Source organism: Triturus cristatus, chromosome 4_1 (genome assembly GCF_964204655.1).
Source record: "Triturus cristatus chromosome 4_1, aTriCri1.1, whole genome shotgun sequence".
Lineage (NCBI taxonomy): Eukaryota > Metazoa > Chordata > Amphibia > Caudata > Salamandridae > Triturus > Triturus cristatus.
Genome location: NC_140585.1, coordinates 1,104,786,312 through 1,104,810,900, shown reverse-complemented (window position 1 = coordinate 1,104,810,900; position 24,589 = coordinate 1,104,786,312). Strand labels below are relative to the sequence as shown.

General features: G+C 46.8%; 1 protein-coding gene and 1 pseudogene across 1 annotated transcript in view; both read right to left on the bottom strand.

The window, feature by feature from the left end:
• Positions 1-24,589, bottom strand: part of LRRK2 (leucine rich repeat kinase 2) — a 1,602,077-nt gene that overhangs the window by 971,530 nt on the left and 605,958 nt on the right. The window lies entirely within an intron of this gene.
• Positions 4,174-23,290, bottom strand: LOC146856085 (uncharacterized; annotated as a pseudogene).

Here is a 24,589-nt window from a genome sequence, read left to right as displayed (position 1 = left end):
GTCTTCAATGCAGTTTTAGGAAAAGAACATAGGGTCCAGATGTACGACCCTTTTTTGCGGCAGCAAGCGGGAGATCCTCCCGTATGCATCCGCAAAAGGGAGATCCTCCTGTATGCGTCCGCAAAAAAGGGTATTAGCATGTACAAATGCTATTTTACGAGTCACTGACTCGCAAAATACCATTTGCGAGTCTCGCTATTAGAAAGGGGCATCCCTTCCTAATAGCAAGTCAACATGCTATGTACTGATGTTTTGCGGCCGCATTTGTGGACGCAAAACACTCGCAGTTTACCACCTACTTCAAGCAGGTGGTAAACCACTCGCAAAGGGGAAGGGGTCGCTAGGGGACCCTTTCCCCTTTGTGAGTATGTGGGAAAATATTTTTTAAGAGTAGGCAGTGGTTCCAGATACCACTGCCTGCTCTTAAATAAAGGAAATTGAAAAGTTTCATTTTTCTTTTTTAAATGCAACCCGTTTTACTTAAAGGAAAACGGGCTGCATTTAAAAAAAAAAAAAACTGCTTTATTAAAAAAAGCAGTCATAGACATGGCAGTCTGCTGACCCCAGCAGGCCACCATCCCTGTGAATGCTAGCCGTTCCTAAAGGGGTCGCAAATTGGGCATGCTTCATTAATATTAACGAGGTATGCAATTTGCGACCCTATTGGCAATTGCAAAAAGTGTCTGAGACACTGTTGTGCATTCCAATTAGCGAGTCGCAAATTGCAAGTCTCAAAAGTGATGCAATTTGTGACTCGCTAATTGGCGAGTCGTACATCTGGCCCATAGGCCCTGGCTACGTGATTGGCAGGAGCCCAGGGCACACTCAGTCAAAGCACATCAGCAGTTCAGCAAAAAGTGGGGGCAACCATGCAGAAAGAGGGCACTTTCTCAAACTGGCGGATTGAGGCATAACTGTTGTTTGCTTGGACATCAGGAGAAGGCTGATACTGAATGGCAGCATGGTAGAAGGAGGCTACTGCAGCCTACACCACATATTGCCCTTTTCAGCGCTACCAATGACAGTAACAACACAACTGCTAACCAACACACTCCTCCTACAAGTGAAACAATTCAGACTATTCCAGGCCTCCAAAGCTATGAGATTAGCATGGGCGGCAGGTAATAGTCATTTTTAATGTATATTGAATTAGTAAACAACATTTGTTCTGCTCACTCTAAATACACCAAACAGCCTACCATGTGGCAGACTGTAATAAGTGCTGGTGCTGCCAATTAAGTGACAGTGCTGAGCACCGGAAACCACAGGCTCAAATTAAGCAGTGTGTGTGCCCCTGCATAGGTAACTGACTTCTGCAATCACAGGCGGATATCTTCAGGCGGCATATGCATCAAGGTGAAAAGAGAAGACTGACTACGAAATAGCTGTTGCTTGCCTCACTATCAGAAGGCCGATACTGTTTGGCAGTGTGATAGCTTCTGTCTTCTTGACCCTGCATAGGATACTGCCTTCAGAGATTTAAGTGGCAGATTTCTTCAAGTGGCGTAGGCTTCAAGGGGAATAGAGAGGGATTGAGGAGTAACTGTTGTTTGCCAGGCCATCAGGAGAAGGCCGACACTGCATGACAATGTGGTAGATGCTGTCTTCGTGCACCTGCATAGGGTATTGGCTTCTGTGATCACTGGCAGATGTCTTTAAGTGGCATATGCCTCAATGTGAGAGGAAATGGGACTCAAAACCAACTGTTTCAGGTCTGGAAATCAAGGAAGATAATTGTGGCTGGCAGAGTACTACATGTTATTTAAATATTCACTTAGTGTTTCACTGGTTGCAGCAGCACTGATGCTGCTTGATTGTATTCTATTTAATCTTCTCATGAAGGCAGAGTACGAGGCTGCTTCTCTGAATGAGGTTAAGCTCATCTTTTAAGAGGGTACCTCCAGTGGTGCATGACAGCAAATCTGTTAACGGCTTCATTCTTCATTTCAAAATAGATGTATTTCTGCTACTAGGGCCATAAAGCATGAGTGCACAAAAATAAAAACATAATAAATAATTAAAACTATACATTTAGCATAAAATAGCACAACTCATATACATAAAAATACATTTTCTTAAATATTACAATATAGAAAAGAAGGCCAACATGACACCACATAAAATTAGCGGATCACTGTGAAATTTCCACACCCAAACTTTTAGCCACGAGACAAAAAATAAGGGCATGGGATCTGACCGTAGAATTCGTAGGGCCTCGTGGTGGTTGTGCACGCCCAAGCATCTGCAAGCAGGGGCGAACCAAAAGCTGCGTGAGCAAGTATTAAATGGGCAGGCAAAAATAACATGAGCAGCACTTTCATCTGATAGTGTGCAAGCTGGACAAGCATCCGTGGACTTAGTAGACCTTCTTGCAGTTAAAGACCTCAGCAGTAAGATACCTACTCGAAACTGGAAGTATAACTTCCGATCTAGAGAGACAGTAACCAGGCCCCAATTTGTGCTCACAGGTTTAACATCGAAAAAATCTTTACACAGCCTGGAGGAGGCAGCCTTCCTAAGATCATTCCTGGCTACAGTTTCCCAGTAAAGTAATTTTAACAGTTTCTTGTACGGGAAAGACGAAGAAGAAGCTGGGTTGTCCCAGAGGTCTAAAATGCCATGGGTATTAAGTGATTTTTTATGATCAAAATTCATGTTACTTTGTGGAATTGGTCTGCCTTTATAATGTCCGGTAGCGCTATTACATAGTGGGCTAGATTAGGTGTGGTCCACAACTGCCTTCAGAAAAATGAGGGGCGTAGCCTACCTTTAGCCACAAAACGTCTCATACCCATGTCATGGCGATGCGGTGCAAAGGAGTGCTTGGAGGAAGAGAAGCAAGGTTGTGAATAAATGTATTCTCCGCACCAGTAAGTGAGTCTAAGTTGGAAAAGGCGCAAATTTCTGCACCGTAAAGGACAGAGGCCAAGGCCTTCGCCTCAAAAATACGGTGCATCTGAGAAATTTGTCTAGTGTGAGAAGAAGAATATTCTTTGCGCAGAGCACCCATTATTTGTCTATGCTTCAAAGCAGCGTTATTGAGATGGAGTTTCCAGGACATGCTTTTATAAAGCTTTATACCCAGGTAGGTGAAACTGTCCAACATCTCAAGGCGAGCACCCTTCCAAGACAACATGTTTCTTGAATGATCTGTGTGGATTGAACAACATCAGCTTGGTTTTGTTTGTGTTGATCTCCAGACCCCGAGCGAGGCAGAACCCCTCAAAGCGATAAAGAAGCTTCTGTAACCCCCTCGGGGTCTTGGAGCTGAACAGGGTGTTGTCACCAAATAGGAGAATGGGAGTTTTGGATTCAGCCAGTGAGGGGGCATTAGACTCAACTGACAATAAAAAGGAGACAATGTCATTAATAAACAATGAAAACAATGTAGGGGTCATAACACAACCCTGGCGTATGCCACACAACACAGGAATTTCCTCAGTCAGTTGATCATTGTTCCCCCACCTGATTTGTGAAAATTTTCCTCATGGAGATGTCGAAACCAGGGACAAAACTCTGGTGGCATCTTCATGTTATGCAAAACCTGCCAAAGTGTGGAACGTGGTACCAGTTCGAAAGTAGATCTGAGATCCACAAACGTGACGTACAAAGAGCATGACTTCATCCAAATTTAGTTGCCTAATCATATTAGGTTCACAAGCCATTATCATTAAATCAATTAATCTCTTGTCTCTACAGTTATTGCGCAAATATTTTTTTACCCTTTTCATACAGAAGAGCAAGCTCTAACTTGTAGCAGTAGTAAGAGGTAATGTGAGATCTAGAGATTCAAAACCAGAGGAAATGCCCCAGGTAGATACATGAGATACTGCTTGATAGAGAGAATACCCAGTACATTCTTGTCTGAAAGATAAGATTTTGCAGTTTCCAGTTCAGATTATAGAAGTCTACTGCAGACTCAGGATATCTATCAACAATAACTTGTGCAGAGGAAAAGTCCAATGAATGTTCAGCTTTTGGATTGAACATTCCGACAGCAGACATGAGACTCATGTTGTCTGTAAATGCAGCATCAAACTCATTTACAATTCTATACAAATTAGAGAAATAAACTTCATGCTTTAAGTGCTCAGACATCAAAATGGCTGGATCTTTTCCCTACAGAGGTAGTGACAAAATAATCTTTAAATTTGTTATTCAATTTATGGTGGCTTACAGATAGAGCCCTTGGATTGGAATTTCTTGAATCTCTATTCCACACTGCTCTGCTAAATCCTTAGCCTGACTTAACAATTCGGTCCACTGACTGTCTTGATGGAGTTTCACTAAATCACTTCTCGTTGACTTAATTAGGTCCCATGCTCTCAGCAAGGTAAGGTCTTTTCTCTGTAGTTCTTAGGATAGGCTGTAAATCTTTTGGCGAATGAGTTCCATACACTGCAATGTAAGTAAGAAACCAAAGTTACTTTGGCTTCTGAACTAGCCTCCTTGTCACATTGTTGTGACTCTATTACAGGGAGAACAACGATAATAGACTCAAATCACATCTGTATTTTTCTAACACAGGAGTACCAGTAAAACCACCTCGTACCTGAGGAACGAGTTACTTACCTTCGGTAACGACGTATCTGGTAGAGACATAGTCTAGCCGCAGATTCCTTAACTTATAATATCCCCAGGCGTCAGACTGGATCTGGAAAATTTTCCACAGCAGCACATCTGCGCGCCGGGGGGCGGTGCCGCCCGGCTCCACCCTGACGTCGTCCATGGACATGACATCAGCGGAGCCATATATATCCCTCCCGGCGCGCTGACGTCAGTTTTCATCGGAGAAACTTTTCTGCATCAGAGCGCGGAGCCATCACTAAAAACTGTGAGAATATGGAAACAGTGTGCAAAAATGATGAAAAAATAGAAGAAATTGACAGGTGAGACAGAGCAGTGCTCTGAAGAGCCACCCTGTAAGAGCGAAGGCTCAATCAACGTTAAAGGGAGACAAGGATGTGGAAAAACAGCCTGGCAGAGGATAGAAAGTCCGCATCCAGAAAGTAAAACCGTGAAGGAGAACAAGTCCGGAACACAAGATTAAGGAGAGGTCACCAGAAAGAGACGTCACAACCCCAATACAAGACCCATAAATGTACAGAGCCAATAGATCTGAAGTAAAAGGCCACAGGGGTGGCAAAGACCACAAGGCAATGGAGAAGGGGAGAGAGGGATGGTGGGAAAAAGCGTGAAGAGATTTCACACTGTACAATCCAAGCCGAGGGCTGGAAAGAACACACGATCTATCAACATACCGCCTAATGTTGAGAATGGGCGGAATGGAGCAGAGAAACAGAATGAAGCAGTCTGTGTTGGAGTGAGAGACTATCACTTTGCAAAAGGGCAAGCCACCCTAAGAGAGGCAAGTAGAGAAAGCCCCAACCTGAAAAAGTCCTCGCAGAACGGGGAGGACGGGAGGGCATTAAGGAATCTGCGGCTGGACTATGTCTCTACCAGATACATTGTTACCAAAGGTAAGTAACTCATTCATCTGATAGAGACGTCTAGCCGCAGATTCCTTAACTTAGAATAGATACCAAAGCCATACCCATGGAGGAGGCGGGTCTGCGACTGAACCCCACCAAGTTCCTGAGAGAACTTAGTCGTCCATAAGTTCAGTAAAACAGCACCGTCAATCTTTTGGGACGAACCGTAGCGAGGACAGTAATGCAGCGCAGTTTACCGCCAGACCATGAAGCTCTAAAGAGAGAGAAAAACACTGGGAGGCAAAGGCACCAGAAGCCGTTAAGAACAGCACACAAACCCCTTTGTATATTCTTGGGTTGAAAGAAGGAAAGCACAGAGCCAGGATGCCCGTGGCGAGGTGAGAGGATAAGGGTTTGAGGGATCCACAGGGTTCCGAGGTGGCGACAGAAAGCAAAAGCAATTACCGGTTGACCAAGCAGAACAGTGTAAAAAAGGGCACTGTAGAACCTGCACCTGCAAAGACACGGGGGCAGCAAAGGCAAGAGGCTGACCCTTATCCAGCAAGTGCCAGCATGGAAGAAAACATATACTAGATATGCTGGAGGAAAAAGGAAGGTCATGACTTCGCAAGAAGTGTAGTTGAACCGAGGGTTTGAGAGAGAGCTGCCGAAGCAACGTGTTGCCTGCAGCAAAGCCTCGTGATGGTAACTGGTATGACAGAGACATCACACATTGGTCTAATATGTACAACCGCGAAAAGGAGCCCTGTTGAAACTTGCAACAACAAGACACAAGTGACATCAGTGGCAGGAGGCCAATCCGCAGCCATAAGGTACAGGTAGTACGAAAGCCCAAGAAACGCCAGGACTTAAGCGGTGTGTCACAACCAGTAAAAAGGGCAGATGACAAGCAGTCAAGCCTCAACGAACAAGAGTGAAGCCCGGAAGGCACCTAAGCCAACCAGAAGGTAGTTAAGCATACCGTGTGGATGCTGGAACCACACGAAGTAAGCAAGGACCTCCTGAAGCGGAGGGTGAGCAGCCCAGAAGCACACAACAGCAAGAAGGCAACAGCCCCAAAAAGGGGCACCAAACAAGCCAGAAACTACATAAGAGCTGGCGGAACAAGCAAACCGGGCCAAGAACCACAGACACCGCATGAAGAAAAGAGCCTGCACGGATCTGCCTGGTAAGAACACAGAGCAGATATAGAGCAGGAGGAAAAACGTTAAAACCATGAAAACGTGACCCAACAAGTCTAGAGTATGCTGAAATTACTCTCAGTCATGTGGAAACTCAGTAGGACAATGTCCAAAGCAGTAAGTAACCCATGCCCCTTGCCCGAGAGGAACAGTCCCCTGCAAGACAGAGTAGGGGGAAAAAACTAGTTACGACAGTGGAAAAAAGAGGACAAATGTAAAGGTCCCGGACTCCAATAAGTGAGTATTCCAAGGAAAACACGCCCCTTTGAGAGTGCACAGCATGAACCCAAGCAAAAGCGTGGAAACCCCTGTACGGAAACAGCAGGGATTATGGCAACCGCTGTAGGATAAGTGGCCAGAAGAAGGCCATGACCACGCACAGCAGAGAACGTCTGCTAATCCATTACCTTGGAGGACAAACCCAGAAGGGGCTGTTCATCCAAGGTGCACCAATAAGCAAGCCCCACAGTGGCAAGTAGGGTGTCAGTTGTGAAAAAACTGCGACAACAAGGTGTCCCACCAGGCGTGCGAGATAGACACTGCACGGCATGGAACCTATGCCAGGTTCCGATGCCCCACAGACGGATCAACCCAGACATGCAATAGATCAATGATGTACAAGGATCACTGTAGGAATAAACAAGTGTCACCCAGCCAGATGCCCACGGGGAGACTCCATAGGAGCGTACCAAGGCAAAGGCAGAACCTAATGCCAGCAAATACCCCACATAGGGTAAGGCTAATCCCCGGTAGGGATGTCCTTTTGGGCTAAGCACACAGTCAGAGAACTGAAAAACAAGAGAAACAGCCGAACGGCTGTACGGAACAAACATATAAATGGCTAACCAGCCATGAACAGTAACCAGCACTAAAACTAACCAGTACATTACGTTGGGTGCCTTAAAAGGAGGCATGGAATATGGCACCAAGATTTCCTACAGCCGGACAAGAGACGGGAGACCGCTGAATCCACGTGGCAGTCAAAAAGATCCACCCCATTGAACGACAGATCTCTGAGGGCATCCCGAATATGATCAGGGAAGCGACTGTCGCACAGCCAAGCATGGCGGCGTAAAGCCACAGCGCGAGCAAGGACCCGTCCCATAGAGTCAGTTGCACCAAGGGAAGACCGAAGGGAGAATTGTGCCATGCTCCTGCCATGCAGCAGAAGACAAAGCAATTCTGTCCGTGGCCCTTCTGAAACAGAAGGGAGAAGGTTAGCAACTGAATCTTAAAGAGATGAGAATGCGCGTGCAAACACACAGGCCGTATTCAAAGTCCGGACGCCTGAGCTGGCAGAGGCGAACAGCCGGCGACCACAATCATCCAGCCACCTAGATTCCCTGGTAGGAGGTAACAATGGCAATGTGGGTTAAGACTGTAAAGTAAAAGCTGCCTGAACAACTAGGTCCTGAGCTGTTGGGTGAAGAGACAGGCAAAGAGGATCACCCGGAGCAGGGCGGTGCCTACGAGCAATAGCCCAATCAACAGGGTCACTAGAAGAGGGTCTGGACCAAGTGCCATGCAGGATGTCAAATAAAGAGTCCCCAAAGGGTAGCAAAGGCTCTACCTCGATAGGCTTCAAATGGAGCAAATCCAGTAAAGCATCGGAAAGTAGAGGCACCCTAGGAGGCTGAAAGCTGAGTACAGCAGCCACCCCAAGAATAGCGCGCGCGAAGGCAGCACTAGATTTAGTCGCCATCCATTTAGGTGATAACAAACCGTCGGTAGGAGACGGTTGAAGACTAATCCTGCCAGTAGACATTAGGAGTGGAGGAGCCGGAGACTGACCCGAAGGCCAGGCAACACTGGGTACTTGCACCATGGGCCCTTGATCTGGGGAGTCCAGGGAAGCATCATGTTGTAAAGGAGGAGGCGTAATAGCCAGTACCGGCGTCGACCGACGCCGTGTAGGAGACCTATTGCCGCCCGAAGAGTTGGGAGGAGCAACAACCTCAACCGAGGGAAGAGGAATAGACGTTGGTACCGACGTCGATCGACGCCACATCGGAGTCGCCTGGATGTCGACAACCTCTAGAGGGGGTTCGACCTGGATGCCGTCCGACGTCGATCCCACCACAAAATGTGCACGTTTGGGCAAGCCGGGCGTCGAGCCGGGCGTCGGGCCAGGCATCAGGCCGGGCGTCGGGCCGGGCGTACGCCGGCGCCGCCTCCAACGTCAACGCAGGAAGCCGGTCAGGGCTATGCGAAGACTGACGGGGTGGGCTGGACGGGCGACTGGGAGGACCCACTGGGCCGTGTCCCGTTGACGCCATACCGGCTACGGAACCGGAGTCGATGCACACAACTGATGCCAAGGAAGAATCCACCGGGGATGACCCGACATGAGTGCCTTCCACCTCTTTGGTGCCCGAAGGTGCTCCAGGGAGAGGGGCAGACCTAAAGTAAGATTGGAGTGCTTCAGAATAAGCCTCCATTTGAGCACCGTCGCTCCAACTCCCGGAAAGGGGGGGTATGGAGGAAGCGATTGCCAGGCACCCTTACCTGGCATAGAGCGAGAAGAGCGGGCGCCAGCAGTACTCGAAGACCTCTGTGCTTGATGCTTGTGCTTCCGCTTACCTGCCTTCGAACGAACGTCGTAGGAATGACCTCTGGAACAGGCCCGATCCTGAGAAGGAGAGCGGCGACGCAGAGGGCCTGGACCGGACAGCCGTTCGGCCAATAGTTTCATACGACACTGTCTCAGGGACTTGAGCTTCATCTTCTGACAGGCGTCGCACTCCTTGGAGTCATGGTGCACGCCAAGGCACCACATACAGAAGAGGTGCGGGTCAGTGCCAGACATCTGAAGCGCACAGCCTTCACAAGCCTTAAAGCCGGAAGGCATTGCACACTGTTCCCACGACACCGAGGGTGTCGAGAAGGCCCAAAAACCAGGCCAAGGAACTGCTGGTTTTCCAGGATTCGCACTATGACGCGGAAAAGAAGAAAACTGACGTCAGCGTGCCCGGAGGGGCATATATGCCCCTGCTGACGTCATGTCCGTGGACGACGTCAGGGCGGAGCCGGGCAGCGCCGCCCCCCGGTGCGCAGAGGTGCTGCTGCAGAAACTCTTCCGGATCCAGTCTGACGCCTGGGGATATTCTAAGTTAAGGAATCTGCAGCTAGGCGTCTCTATCAGATAGTCTTTGTAGCTCCATTACATACAGATTACTCTCTTTCTGAGCTTTTAGTCTTGGTGAACTTTGTGAAAGAAACACAAATTGCTTGCAAAGTTAAAAATAAATGTTTTACTGGTAGTATGCTATTTACTGTTTGCACTAACACAAGGCATAGGCGATGGGAATGGCAGTGTAAATACATTACTTTTCATGCAATCTCTATTATTTTAGCTTCCACATCATTAAAACAGTCACTCATAATGGATGCTCCATTAATGCACTGTGCAACACTTTTGTTCCCGTCAAGTCCAGCTTTCTGTACTGCTTCAACAATGGACCAGCAATGCTGGAGGCATCTAACTTCTTCGTATGGTAGTACCCTCATGTATTCTCCAGAACATTCCCATCCTCATCAACAAAGTGGATAATAAAACTCTGCTGCTATTTATATGAAACATCTTTGGTTTCATCAACTAGCACCACAAAATATTTTGTCACATTTTTGACAAAGCGCTAACAGACAAACCGCTGCCATAACATATATCATGTCATTTTGGTAATCAGAAGAGGTATAGTGCCCATACGTCCTGGATATTTTTGCTTTTAACTTCTCATCTTTAAAAGAAATTCTCTCTAACAATTCATTAAAATTTCCCCTTATGTTAAAATCCTCACTTTCAACCGCGGCATGAAACGCAAGCCCTTGACGACCTGATTAACATACTACCTTAAGCAGCTGCTCCACATGTTGTCTAGTCTTTTCAATTTCTCGCTCTGCACCTCTTACTAGTATGGAAGAAACTGACTGCTGACAGTTTGTAGACTGCTGTAATCTTTTGAAGTTGGTCTAAGCAATAACTGATGATTTATGCTTCCCAGACTGTGAATGTTTGGACAAAGACTGAGTAAGCTTTTCGACTTACTGAAGTCAATATCAACGAATGAAACATTGCCAGGTTCACAACCTCCTGCTTCCACAGTAAACTAGCCTGCATGCAAAACAACAAACAGTAAACTCTACCCAAGGATAGGTTTTGTAATGCCATTAAACCGATGGCATGCAGTTGAAGGAAGTGTTAGAAGTTTTGGTTGCACTTGGTCAATATAATGATTCAGTGACTCACATGCCGGGTGCGATTTTTACATTGGTGTCTGACTAGTTACTTTAATTCGAGGTGCCTCTATTATGTCACTCCCCAAAAAAGAGCTGACTATATTGTTGTTAGACCTGGCACCCATGGTGTGGGTTTCCCCAGTATTTTTGCCTTTGCCTCCTGTGTTTTTACTGTGTGTTGGACTTCGTTTGGCTGGTCTAGATGCTTTGGGCACTTTGCCACTGCTGTTAAGTGCCAAAGTGCAAGTGCTGCTGTAACTGTAAATTGGCGTTATGGATTAGTGTGTCCACAATTGACTTATTTGATTTACTGCTAAGTCCCTAGTACAGTGCACCATGTGTGCCCAAGGCTTGTAAACCAAATGCTGCTAGTGGGCTTGCAGCACAGATTGTGCCACCCACACAAGAAGCCTTGCAAAACGGTCTTAGGCCTCTCATTGCAGTTCCCGTGTGCAGTTTGTACTGCCATGTAGACCTGGCAAGTGCACTCCCTTGCCAGGCCCTAACCTTACCTTTTCTTACATGTGCGCCATCCCTCAGGTAGGCCCAAGGTACCCCTGTGGGCAGGGTGTAGTGTATGTGAAAGGTAGGACTTGTCCTGATGTGTGTGGCATGTCCTGATAACATTTATAATTCAGTTATTCACTATTGAAAGGCTATCTGTACCATAGGATAGAATGGGGAGTTTACTTATAACATCTTATAAGTATAACTGCCCTTGGATACAAGATAGGAACATGGAGTTAAGAATGCCTGAACTCAGTATCTAAAGACGCATCTTTTAGTAAGGATGATTTTTACATTCTGGGTTTGGGAAAATACCACTTTTAGAAAGTAGGTATTTTCGTGCTTAGCCATCCAGTGTACCTCTGCTAGGTTTGTGTATTGACGGTCTGGCTTTGGAGGGGTAGGGCTGGGCTGAATAGACTTGGGCTGCAAGCAGAATAGGGAGGGAGGAGATTTCTTTCACACCTGAAAGGGCCTAGTCTGCCTTGGACAATGCTGTCTCCACCTCCTGCCAGGAAGCTGGGACAGAACTGGTTTTTGCTAAGCACAGGCATTCTCTGCCACGTTAGAATAAAGGAATTGTGACTATAAAAATTGGGGCCCAGACCCCAGACTTTTAGATTACTTCTGGAATTCAAGAGAGGAGAAGAGCTGGAGAAACTGAAGGAGAAGTATTGCCCCTTTGATGTGTGCTGTTTGGGGTTGGCCTGCAGTAGCTGTTTCTACCAATGAGAGGATAAAGACTTTGCTGTGTGCTGTGTCTCCTGCTTGAGGAAGATCTCCAAGGGATTGAAGTAGAGTTTGCCTCGGGTTTTGAAGTGTCAGGGATACAAAGAATTCACCCACAGCTCCCCTGAACTTCCTTTCTGGGAGTTCTGATCTGTCAAGAAGTGCCTATGACTGTGTTGGGCCTCTGAAGGTTGTTCCTGCTGTTGGGAGGTGGAAAAGTAACGCAACGACGAGAAGCTTAACGCATCCGCACCTGTTTTCGACGCATTGCTGAAGAAACTGACGCAGCACGTGTCCACGGCTGGGGAAACCGCTGCACGCCGAATCCAATGCACCGATCTCCGAAGTCCGAGATCAGTGCCCCGATTCTGACGCAGGCCCTGCTGTGCCGCTGCAAGAACCAACTAATCGTGGGACCGCAGCTGGAGAAACCAATGCAGCGCCACTGCCGCATCGAGAACCAATGCATCCCCGATCCTCACACATCGCAAAAGGTGCCAAGTCTACAAGAACGCTGGGGGAGCAGTAAGAAACCGTCGCATCACCTGCCTGCACAGTAAGAAACCAATGCATCACCTCCCCTTCAGTAAGGAACCGATGCATCACCTTCCCTGAAGTAAGGAACAAACGCATCACCTTCTCTGAGCGTAAGGAACTGATGCATTACCTACCCTGTGGCTGTTTTTGTTTGTGACTGTGACACATTCAAGGTACTTTGTGTTAAAAGTTTCGCAACTATAGTTTGCTATGGACAGAACTGTTTCTACCTTTTAAAAGTAATATTTTGATTACAGTATTGTGGATTTTGTCGTTTGGTTTACATAAAGATTACTTATTTTTCTAAACAGGTGTGGTGTCCATTTGTAGTGTTTTCACTGTATTAGTGTATATGTACACAAATTCTTTACACACTGGCTCTGAGATAAGCCTGTCTGCCCGTGCCAAGCTAATAAAGAGGTGTGCAGGGTATTATTTTAGAAGTGTATCCCCCTTACCCGGACTAGGAAGAACGGTCCCTACTTGGACAAAGGTGCAAACCGTTGCCAACTAGAGACCCCCATTTCTAACAATTGTCAGCAAGGCCAGCCAAGGAAGAACTATCTAAGCAGCCAACATAAGAAGATGACTCTTCAACCTCAGAGTGAAATGAACACTCAGCAATGACAGCATGTGTTGAAATATCACTAATGTCAACAAAGGCAGAACAATCATCAGCACAGGGAGAAGCAGCTGCAATGGCAGCACAGGGAGAAGCAGCTGCAATGGCAGCAGATAATGTTTCAAGGATGTCATAAGAATGTGAACATATGTCTTCACTGCTAGATAGAGCAGCTTCAGACAACTCTTTTTTTCTCTTGCCACCTTTACAACCTTTAGGAGGGTCTTTGGTATTTGTACTCCTTTTATTTTAGTGAAAAAAGCCAATATTGATTTTTGTTTTTGATCTTCGGGTTTTCTAGTAGGGAATGATATTTTCTCTGTTTCTTTGTTTGCAGCTGAACTCAGCAATTCTACTGTTAAAGATAAGGGGCCTCATGTAGGTAGCCAAATACCGGTCGGTAACGGCCGATTTTCGGTAAATATGCCGTTACCGACCGGTATTCAGACAAGTGAGATGTAGGAGTCCAAAAACCACTTTTCGGTAAATATGAGGCGGTAAATACCGATTCATAGTTACCGAATTCTAAAATACCGATTCATATTTACCGAATACATTATTAACGAATCGGTAAATATGAAGTGGTAAATATGAAGTGGTAAAAATTTAAAATGACATGTAGGAGCAGTCGGTAATCAAGAAATCCAGGAAAATCGGTAAATAAGAGTCGGTAATTAACACGGATGGAAAGCAGGTGGTAACCATCAACAATGCACATAAGCAATCCCAAAATGCAACAGCATGGACAACATGGCCGCCATGTACGTCATTGCAAGGCGCCTACGTCTACAGGCAGCAGGACTGAGGGTGTGGCGACGGGAGGAACAAATCTACAGACAGCGCATCACACTATTCCAGCTGACTGATGCAGAGATACATGAGAGGTACAGGCTACACCCCGAAACCATCATGGACTTAATCAGGGACCTTCACCCACTCCTGGACCAGCCAATAAGAAGGGCGCACGCCATACCCCCACATGTGCAGGTGCTCTGCAGCCTACATCTGTTGGCATCCGGCAGTTATCAGGTGGTGATAGCTGCGGTGGGTGGGGTATCCCAGAGTTGCCTGTCACGTTTCTTCAGGAAGTTCCTGGATGCCATGATGCAGAGAATGCACCACTACATAAGCTTCCCAAACACACAGGCTGCACTGCAGAAAACAAAAACAGACTTTTATCACATGGCACAGTTCCCCCATGTCATCGGCTGTATTGATGGTACACACATCCCAATCTGTCCACCAGCTGACACAGAGCACATCTACAGGAACAGGAAGTCCACCCACTCCATCAATGTGCAGGTGATCTGTGATGCAGGGAACATCATCACAGATATTGTTGCAAAGTTTCCTGGGAGCACCCACGACTCTTACATCTTCCAGAATAGTGGGATCTACACACGACTGAGAGCCGGAGAATTCGGAGAGGGATACCTGCTGGGTAAGTAACAGTGACGCCCCTTGAAACCTGCAAATCAGAGTGTATAGAGGCATGTAACTGATGGTTCCCTTTTACTCATCCAGGCGACAGTGCATATGCATGCCGTTCATTCATCCTCACTCCCTACCTACACCCAGCAACCCAGAGTGAGAGACGATACAACGTGGCCCACAAATCTACACGCAATGTGGTGGAGCGCACGTTTGGACTGCTGAAGAGCAGGTTCCGCTGCCTCCACAAGAGCGGAGGCGCACGCCAGTACAAACCCATCACCTGCTGCAAGATAATTGCCACTTGTGCAATGCTGCACAACCTTGCCACGAAAAAAGGTACAGATGTGGAACTAACATATTTTGAGGACAACGAGGATGAGTCAGGCCAGCCAGAGGGCAGCGCAGCTAGAGTGCCAACTGCAATCGATGGGAGAGAGAGACGGGCAGAGATCACATGCAACTATTTCTGAGTAAGTGAGGGGACACAGCGAGTCGTGAGAAGTCATGACGTAGTTTAATGTGGCACCACGCCATGAACACATGAACAGGCCAATCTGGCAATATGCCATCTATACAATGAGTATGTCCAGGGTTACGTCACCCAATGGCAAGTGGATAAGCAGGGCCACATCAATGTTTGCGCATACGCGCTGCAGTGGTGGATTGCACGGCCTGTGCATCCTCACTAGAGCCAACCCCAAGCCGCCTGCTGCTCCTGCGTGCTTCTGGGACGGGGGGTGTGATGCTGCTGCTGGTGTCGATGCTCTCCGCAGCATCCCCTGCAGCAGTTGTCGACGCCTGACTAGTCAATAGCACCCCTAGTGCACTTGTCACCTGCACCATCCCCCGTGACAGGTCGCTGCAGCACTGTGTTAGGCCCTCCTGCATCGTCACAGAGCGCCGGCAAAGTAGGGAAGTCGCAGTTGCCAGACGGTTGAGTGCCCTGCTGGTAGTGTCCCTTCTCTGGCGTTCCCGGCGCCGTGCTTCGATGTCAGCATCTAATTTGCTGCACAACTGCTGGATTGACTGGGACATGTCCCGAATGCCCGCAGCCATGCCGCCAATGTTTGTGTCCATGTTGACTAAGCTTGTCCTCATCACCCGCATGTGCCTCTGGACTGACATTACTGCCTTTGATTGCAGGCGCTGTTGCTTCAACATTTGGCCCTCGAGCCCCAAGAAGACACCATGGCCGTCAGTGGGTGCTGGTGGACTCTGGACACGCGACCTGCGGCGCCCTCTTGCTCCCGTCTGTGCTGCCTGTGAGGTGTGGGGCACAGTGGGATGGCTCCCTTCCTGGGGCCCGGTGCGGTCTTCTGGGCCCATGCTGTCGTCTGACGAGGTGTCTAAGGCTCGTAGCCTGGCTGCTGGACGCCTCCTCATTCTCACACCTGCAAGCGGAGATGTGGCCGGTGAATCGAACATGAGTGGCGATGCTGGCTCTGGTGGTGGTGATGCTGGCTCTCGGTGAGGTGATGCTGGCTCTGTGTGCGGCGAGGCTGGCTGCGTAGGTGGTGCGGCTGCAAGTGGGCCTGCTCCCTGGTCTGAACTCGTGCTGGCTAGAGGTGATTTTTGTGGCCGGTGTGCCGTCTCCCCTGCAGCATGCCCTGTACTGCATGATGTCACATCTGTGGACAGAAAAACAACATTGGCTCAGTGTCCCCGAAGGGCTGCATTGCAAGCGTCACAATAAATCATTTCACATTCCAATCTGTCCTCTGTCTCCTTGTGCCTCGAGTGCGTGACATGCCTTGTTGCCCTGTGACATTTACGTCATGGTTAGTGTTGCCCTGACTACATCTCCCGGAATGCATTGCCTGTCTGCACTGACACGTGTGGACTGCAGTGTGATTCTCGTTTCACAATGGGGGATGTGGGATAGGGGTAGGGGCGGCTACATTGCTGTGCTTTCGTCTTACCTTGGTGTGTTGCGGCTCTGGCAGAGCTGTCGGCGTCCCCAAGACCCACGACGCTCTCTTGCTCGAGTGTGGCCGCCACCAGCTCCTCCAGTTCGGTGAGGGCAGGTGCCCTGTTGGTTCCACCTCCGGTCTGGCTGGCCTCCTTCTGGATGTCGCCCATCTTCCTCTTGGTCACAATCCTCAGGTCATACCAGCGCTTTTTGAGGACCTCAATTTCCCTGTGGGTCACTCCCACAGCATTGACCTGCGCCTGGATGGCCAGCCATATGTTGCGCTTTTCGGCCTCAGGCACTTGCAGGGATTGCCTCCCAAACAGCTTCTGGTGCTGCTTCACCACCTCCTCCACCAGCACCTGGAGTTCCTTGGGGCTGAATTTGAGCTTCCTCCTCCTTTCCCCTCCGTCTTTCTGTGTTCTCTGGCTGGACATGCTGTTCGTTTCCCGCTCGCACATGCAACTGCTCCCTGCCTCTCCTCTGCACTCCGAGCCTCTCCAGGGTCGGCTAATTATGTACACCTGCCTGGGTGTGGCCACTTCGGCTAATTGTGTCCACCTGCCTGGGTGTGGGCAGTTCCTGGTTGGGTGGGCTGTCGTTGCACAGGATTAGCTGTTTCGTCAAGTCATGTGATGTTATTTACCGAATCCGTACGTACCGATTCGGTATTTTCCGATTTGGTAGATACCACCTCGGTATTTTCCGATTCGGTAGATACCACCTCGGTATTTTCCGATTCGGTAATTATCACCTCGGTATTTACCGAATCGGTGAATTCCGATTCGTATTTACCGAATGTTACCGAATCGGTAACTGTTACCGAATTTTTACCTACATATAACTTACCGATTCTAATTTACCGATTCGGTACGGCTCGGTATTTAAGAACCGGTAAAATTTATTTACCTACATGAGGCCCAAAATGTCAAAAATACCGAAAATGGGTTAGGGCATGGTATTGTACACTGTACATAACAGTGAGGAAACACATAGAGCCTTTCACACACATACATGTGACTTTTCTTATGGCCATTTTGTTAATTACCAGTATACAAGATATGTTTTATTGCATAAATTATTTTCTGTATGTTAACATTGTATATTATAGTATACACAACCATGCAGACTGCCAATGGTTACTGTAGCATTACTCTACTTTTTGAGTGTTCAAGGGTGTCATTTCCTTATTTTGGTGCACAACCCCAGTGAAATCAATGGAAATACAAAGTGGTGTTGACTCTGAGCTGGGCCAAGTACTTTTTTTCAGGGCGCACACAATTATGTCTTTCAGTGGTCAATTAAGAGGTATGCTCTAGCTTTCAAACTGTGTTTATAAATGAAAGCAATGACAGGTTACTCATATCAGCAAAAAAGTAATATGTGTTAATGGACTAACCCTCATACTTACTCAACTTTTCATGTCGGGTTCAAGTTTTTGGGAAGCAGACCCAATCATTTTTGTCCCTTTGCATTTACACTAGAAGTCCTGTTAATCCCTATATAAAGTCAGAATATGCAAAGATATCATTTACTAGATTATCTCCATCATTAAACTACAATAATCAATAGCCCTACCTAATGGATTCAAAGCACAACCTGCTCTTTTTACTGCCTTTCAGAAGTACAAACACAGTGCATGCTAGATAAAGGTGAAACGCAAGAGGCCATCTCGCAATCCCAGTGTACACCTGTAGTCTGTTCTTCTTTCAAGACTTTGCAGTAAAAGGGCATCAGAACAGCCTGTCAGTCTCCTTGCCCTGCCTCCTCAACAAGTACTGAGGCACTCAATACCCGTGCACCTGTGGCCCTGCAGAAAAATACACCCTTGTATTTTTCTCCTTTGTTGTTGTAGCACATCTGTTGAGCCTCCTTCCTGTCCTCTCAATGCACTTTTTTTTTGGGATCCAATACAAACCACAAAATGAATCCAAGCCTAAGCATGCAAAATACAACCACAATAAAGCAGATGACAGTTTTTTTATATACTCAAATTTGTTAAACCATTAATACTAGAAAATAAAATGTTATTCAATAGATGTGTACCCCAATTGGTTGCATGATACACATTCCTTTTCAGTGAAAGTACAACATTTCCGCATACAACATTTCCGCAAGCTGTCAACATGCACCTCACATAACATTCCAGAGTTAGTCCAGCTAGCCCCTCTAGGGTTTCATGCATCTCATACATTATTGTGCTTTCTGCATCATCATGCGTTTATTCGAAATGTGTAATATTAAACCTTCTCCAGTGCATTTTCAACACCCTATCCTTTGTCAGACACTGCCACACCTTCTTTGTATGTGCTGTCCCACCATGCTTAGACTCTTCAACAAACATGGTGTCTTAGTAGACGATAAGCATTAAAGGCGGTATAACATAGTGTGCCTAATAGGGATTCATGTCTGGAACATACCTTACCAGCAATAAACACCTTATCAAATAGCCAGAATGCCCAAAGGCAGGAATGTTTTCTTTATAAAATCAAGATGTTACAGTCTGCATTTAAAAATGACTCCATTAAGCACTACTCCTAAAGCAAAACTTTCTACATTTTCAAAGTCCATCACACACACACATACAGAGACAATGAAACATACATCTGTAAATCAGTGAATAGAAAATGTTATATAAGGCAAAGAAGACTACAAGGTGTAGGATTCACTTCACCCATACTAGTAGGCACCTTTTAAGAGTGCTTGGTCTGGAGAAGCACACACTCAGGATTCAGAACTTAATATAGTGGTTACAGTTGACTTTAATAATAATAATGTATTTCTACCTAAACAAACCTTTTTTAGCAACATCAGAATAGAAAGACTGGGAAAGAAAACAGAACTTGCAAACCTGTACCATGCAGCTTGAATGCAGCTCTTAGATGGCTGTTCATAGCTCACTGTGCTAGATTACGAATGTAACTTATGAACTGCACAATAACAACAAAATCTCTGTGACAAAAGCAGTAAACCACTGAGCTATCCACATAAAATATTGTACGATATGCATGGTACACATTCTTTGCAGGAGGCATATTAACCCTCTACCCTTCGATACGTGAAAACTACCACTAGACAAAACTTCCATCTCTATCCAGCAGGTATAATAATAAATCACCAGAGTTAACTTGACACTTTTATTGTTGCCCAAAAACTGCTAAATGTACAAGAAACTTTGCAGTGCTTTTAAAACTGCTGATCTGCTAGAAAACAGTCCCCCACTAATGAAACCTGCCCCCCATCCTTTCAGCCTCTCTGCAAAACTCCCACCCGTCGCCTGATGCCCGGTACACCATTGCGGCCATGGTGGTGTTCAAAACAGACAATGTCTTGTTGGCCAGTCCGCCAGCACTGACTGGCATGTGCATGTTGTGGCTGCACGGCTGCAGTGTTTGACTTAAATCAAAGACAATTAATATGTTATTCACATTACCTAAATGGACCCCTAGAAGTGTTGAACCTCAAATGTGTGCTATTTAACAACCATTTTTAGAGTTTTGCAGGGCATTTGAAAATCTTGGGGCAACTCCAAAAATAGATAATCCTAACCTACTTTACTTGTTGCTTCTGTTAGAGGTTTGCCCAGGGCCTGCAGCTCACAGGAGTCCCAATGACTGGCACCACCACAAGGGAAGTCGGGGAGTAGACATTCTAGTCAAGTCGATGTGACGACTCAGTCAGTCTCCTTCTCACACTACCTGCCCCACGGCCCGCCCTAGGTCAGACCTGTCTGACTCAGTCAGAGAGGTACAATTAAGGAAAGCAAGTCACTTACATCCTGAACAAAACTGTGAGTCTGTTCCCAAACTTGCGTTGAAGTCAGTCACTCACTCTAGAGAATAGTGACATATAGCACCCACGCCAGGCAGCAGGCATGAGTTTGACTCAGAGGTCACACTACATGTCACATGTTGTTTGCAGTAGCCATATTAACCCTCTGCGCTACCTTAGATAAGTGAAAACTACAACATGACTAAACTCCCCTCTATCTCCAGCAGGTACATTAATAAATCATCACAGTTAACTTGACACTTTTATTTTTGCCCAAAAACTGCTACATATACAAAAAACTGTGCAGTGCTATTAAAACTGCTGAACTGCCTCAAAACCAGCCTCATTAACAAAACCCGCCCCCCATCCTTCTAGCTTCACTGGGGAAATGCCCACCCATTGCCCAATGACCGGTAATGCCATTTCGGCCTTGGTGGTGTTCAAAACAGACGTCTTGTTGGCCAGTCCACCAGCACTCAATGACAGGTGTGCACATTCTGTGGTTAGAATGATGCAGTGTTTGACATAAAACAATTCCAATGAATGTGTTATTCACATTACATAAAGGATGGCTAGACCGCTAGGTGGGTTGAACCTGAAATGTGTGCTCCTCAACAATCATTTCTTAAGTTTGTAGGGCATTTGAAAATCTTGGGTCAACACCAAAAAAGATAGTCTTATCTTACTTTACTTGTTGCTTCTGTTAAAGGTTTGCCCAGGGCCCACAGCTCACAGGAGTCACAGCGACCGACACTACCACATGGGAGTCAGAGAGTCGAAACTCTAGTTGAGTCAATGTGACTACTCAGTCAGTCTCACTCTCACACATACCTCAACTGCCTTGTGGCCTGCCCGAGGTCCGACCGCCTGACTCAGTCAGAGAATGACAATTGAGTGAAGTAAGTCACTCACTGCCCAGTCCCGAACGTGTGTTGATTCTAGTCAGTCACTCTAGAGTGTTGAGACCCAGCGCCCACGAGTCCATCTCGACTTAGATTCCAAGGCCGTGCCGCATCAGCGCAGCTTTTACTATCGCGCGTAGGTTGGGCAATCATTTTTGCCAGGGCCATCATCATTGGTAGCGCTTTTGCACGCTACCAGATTGACGGCCCTGGGACCCAGTAAGCGGTCCAAACACGGTGGTACACATACCGCACCAGGCACAATGCCCTCTACCAGGGTAGGGTGCAGCAGCTGTGTGCTTGCACCTGCACATATGTGCTGCTAGCTGCAGCATGTGTAGTTAGTCTCTGTCCAATCTAGTGCCGGATGGGCTGTAGCGGGCACCGGGCGTTTCCCTGGTGGGCCACCAGGGTGGGGGCAGGTTTTAGGCCCCCGGAGGGACGCTTTTATTACCGGGGGTCGGCAAAATCCGCCCCCTGTAACAACATCGGCTGAATTCGGCTCTAGCATACAGCTTGGCTGCAGCCCCCTCCTCCCCCCGAGGGGGGCCGGCCGAGCAGTTTGCCAGGGCCGGTTTCAGTTCCCAGTCCGGCCCTGGTCCAATCATGCCCAGCCATGCCGCACACGCTTTGTGCTAATTCACTCAGCTTCCTGGCCCAGGCCCGCAGCAGATACATACAATGCATCAAATCAAGGACTGTGCTGGCCAGCCCGGCCCGGGGTTACCACAGCAATGAGTGAGAACATTTCTTTCCCCCACCCAGGCCCAGCTTGCCGGCCATCATGATTTCTCTGCAGTGTAATCAGGTGCTGCTCACACTGCAGCTAATTTTATGCCACCAATGCACTTGCCAAGGCTGACAAACAGCCAGGGGTTGCAAGCAGGGTGGCAGGGGTCACAACGAGTGGCTTAGTGGTCACAGTTTCAACCCCTAATTGATGTCCAAGAAACAAATGCAGTCAAAATAATAGTATTTCGGGTTACAAGCAATAAAACCATAAAATACAATAAAAACATGTTTAATAAATCACATCGTCCATGTTAAAACTACAGTTAACAGTTCATCTAGTAGCACTTTGGCATATACAGAACTAGTGAATAGCATGAAACAAGTATTTGCAAAATTATAATAATCGTGCAGAACGGCAATATGGTCAATATTAAGTATGTCAATCCCATGTAGTCCAAGGAGAAAATAAATAATGTGAAACGGTCATCATCACAGAAACAAAATGGCTATTGTCCTCAGTCTGAGCAGTGTATTTATGGCAATAGATGGTTTTCCCAGAGGATGAACACCATTTATAGGTAAAACTCTTCAAGGGTAAAATGGCAAACCTGAAAATGATACACAAGATGTTTGCTAGTACAGGCTCAAACCTTGCACAAATGCACCTCAACTTTAGGTTTACACTTACTTACTCTGTAAGAATGCTTGCAAGAGTGAGTCTTCACAAGCTTTTACAACCAGAGTTTCTGTAACTATAGTTTGTACATAAATGTATTTACTTTCACACCTACACCAAATAAATTGATTCAGGGTTCGTCTATATCTGGGGCATGCCTGTCTGTTTCGCAAGGCCATGAACATGTCTGAAATCTGACCCAGTCTAGTGACCTGCCATCAGCAAGACTCAGCAAGCCACGCATCAATTGTCCATAGTGGCTTAAATCCAGTTTCCCTTAGAACCCCAACCAATGCAAAAGTGTTTTGATTTTCCAATTAACTGGTAGTCCTGAACATCTTTTCTCCTAAGTGGGTATCCTTTAGGGTCTCATTGAAGGGCATCAGAAGTTATGTAGACACTTGATCAGGCTGTAGTACCTATATTAAAACATTAGTCATCACTTCCAAAGTAGTGATCTGTAGGACCAATACTTCTGCTGCATAATGACGGCAAAGGAGGCCCTTTCCTCAGTGGCAGGGCAGAAGGCGAAACAAGGCTAGTATCTGGACAAGTATCCAGACGACTGCATCTTGGAGTTTTTCATACCAATTTTCCTCATCATATTAGGGGACAAAATCGTCCCATCATCAAAATTGTCATTGTATAAATCAGAGTCAAAAACATTGTGCAAAGTCTGGGTCTTGCCATGTGGTAAGGGCAAAGTATCAGAACCAGAAGGACTGCCCCCTGGCTGTGCTCTAGTAGGCACCAGCGCAGCCTCTGTCGATGTTGTAGTGGATTCTATTTGAAGTTGGAAAGCACAATGGGCAGCAAATGCTCCCCCGGCATCCTTAGGGCACAAAAGCACGCCGGGCCTCCATTAACCACGCTCTAAAAGTGCTTTGCAATCCCGCAGCACAGATTATCCTGCCTGCATCTCCGGATCTAAGTTACCTGCCTGACCCTTCAGGACTACAGGGGACTCACTCCCCCAATGGACATCGCGCCAGGAGGCATAGGTGCTGCCTGTTCAATAAGGGGGTGGGCCTCCATTCACCACACTCTAAAAGCGCTTTGCAGTGCTGCAGCGTGGGTTTTCCTGGCTGCATCTCTGGGTCAAAGTCACTTCCCTGACCCTACAGGACTACAGGGGACTCACCCCACCCCCAAAAAAGATTTGTTTTTAAATATACACAAGTTTCTCATTTTCTTCTACCTATAAAGATACAAAATACATTATTTGCTCTTGTGGTGTCTATGTTGTCTTTCTCAACAGACTTATCATTTTCGTATGCTGCTGATCTTTGCTAAGTGGTGGCATAAAGTGTCCATGTTTCAGCAAAGTTGATGCACCTTGTTCTTTATGCTTTTTCGAGCCCCTGCACCCCACTACATTTAGCCTGTCACCCTTGGCTACCACTTTTTATATGGCTTTTCTTGGAACTGGTGAGCTGCTTTTGCCAATGGATAGCAGAGGGGCATATGGACATAAACTGATTTCACAATGCTCACTGAGCTCATATATCAATCCTTGATTAATGATTTTCACTTCATTCTGGTTACTGGCTAGTTGTAGGTGTAAAAGTCTTATATTTTTCAATGATATTATCCAACCTTGTAGAAGAAATGAAGGCTTTTAGTAGATCGAGAAATGGTGACATAGATCTTGGGCCAAGTTCCTTTTTGTCTAGAAAATCCACTATCCTTCTGGCTTCAAAGGTCTGTGCAACTGCCCTCTGTTCTTGCGCGAGAAGGGTGGATGAGATAATATCTAGAGTTCCTGAGATAGCATACAAGGCATTGAGGAGGAGATATACAGGTGGAGGGTCATCAATGACTTCAGTTCTCTTATTTGCCTTATTGTTTATGCTACCTAATGATGGGACTCCATTGCTTCCACGTTTAGCTGATCCTTCCA